The sequence below is a fragment of the Equus caballus genome, unplaced genomic scaffold (genome assembly GCF_041296265.1).
Source record: "Equus caballus isolate H_3958 breed thoroughbred unplaced genomic scaffold, TB-T2T haplotype2-0001078, whole genome shotgun sequence".
NCBI lineage: Eukaryota > Metazoa > Chordata > Mammalia > Perissodactyla > Equidae > Equus > Equus caballus.
The window spans coordinates 1348-2500 of NW_027222074.1; the positions used below are offsets into that span (position 1 = coordinate 1348).

At 77.3% G+C, this 1153-nt stretch overlaps 1 non-coding gene across 1 annotated transcript; it reads right to left on the bottom strand.

The window, feature by feature from the left end:
* Positions 1 to 243: 243 nt before the first annotated feature.
* Positions 244 to 396, bottom strand: LOC138922537 (5.8S ribosomal RNA). The gene has a single exon (XR_011435666.1). It is a non-coding gene; the product is annotated as a 5.8S ribosomal RNA (ribosomal RNA).
* Positions 397 to 1153: the final 757 nt, after the last annotated feature.

Sequence of the window (1153 nt, forward strand, 5' to 3'; positions counted from 1 at the left end):
CGACTCGCGGGCGGCGGCCCCCACCCCGGGACCCCGCGGCGCCGCCGCCACCGACCCCCACGCGCCTCCGACGACCGGGCACCGGGGCGCGTGGGAGGAGGGGCGGGCGGGCGCGCGGGGCGGAGGAGGGGCCCCGCGTCTGCACTTAGGGGGACGGAGGGCCCGGGGCGGGCCCTGCGAGAGACCCCCAGCCGCGCACCCCGGGGCAGGCGACACCCACCCCGGGGGCGATTGATCGTCAAGCGACGCTCAGACAGGCGTAGCCCCGGGAGGAACCCGGGGCCGCAAGTGCGTTCGAAGTGTCGATGATCAATGTGTCCTGCAATTCACATTAATTCTCGCAGCTAGCTGCGTTCTTCATCGACGCACGAGCCGAGTGATCCACCGCTAAGAGTCGTACGAGTTTGAACGGCGGGGTCCCCCCGCAGGGCGGGGGGAGAGCCCGCCCCTGGCACGGCACATCCCCGGAGGGTGCCTCCGGCCGGCCAGGAAGACACAACGAGACCAGACTCCGTGAGGTCGGAAGGTTGGACGACGGGGCGTCCGGCACGGGCCCCGCGGGGCCGTGCTCGGACACCCCACAGGCGCCCGGGGGCTCCCGCCTCGCCCGAGGACGCGGGGCGCGCACGCGCACGCGACGACACGACGGCCGCCGGGGACGCCCCCTCCCGACGGCCGCCGCGACGGCGGCGCGGCGCCCCCCGGCCCGGCGAGGCGGAGTCTGGGGGAGAAGGGCCAGGCCTCCCGACTCCCCGCGGGCCCGACCGCCCCGACCCAAGGCGGACGGGCGAGGCCCCCCAGGGGTCTTTAAACCTCCGCGCCGGGACGCGCTAGGTACCTGGATGGGGGGGAAGCCAAAGAAACGGACGAGGCGGAGCGGGTAGTGCCGCGCGGCCACCGCCTCGACGCCGCCCGCGCCGCCCGCGGCCACCCGGGGACGGACGCAGGCCTCGGCGCTGCCCGCCCGTGACCGAACCCCGCCGCCGGGCGCCGCCGACCGACGACCCCACTGCGCCCACGGCCCCCTCGACGCCGGGCGGGCCCCCTCGCGTCCGACGCACGCCACCAGACCCGACCCGACTTTCCCCCCCGGGGACCCTCCCCGCACCCGCGTCCCAGGCCCCTCTCGCCACGGAGGGCGAGGGGCTGCGGC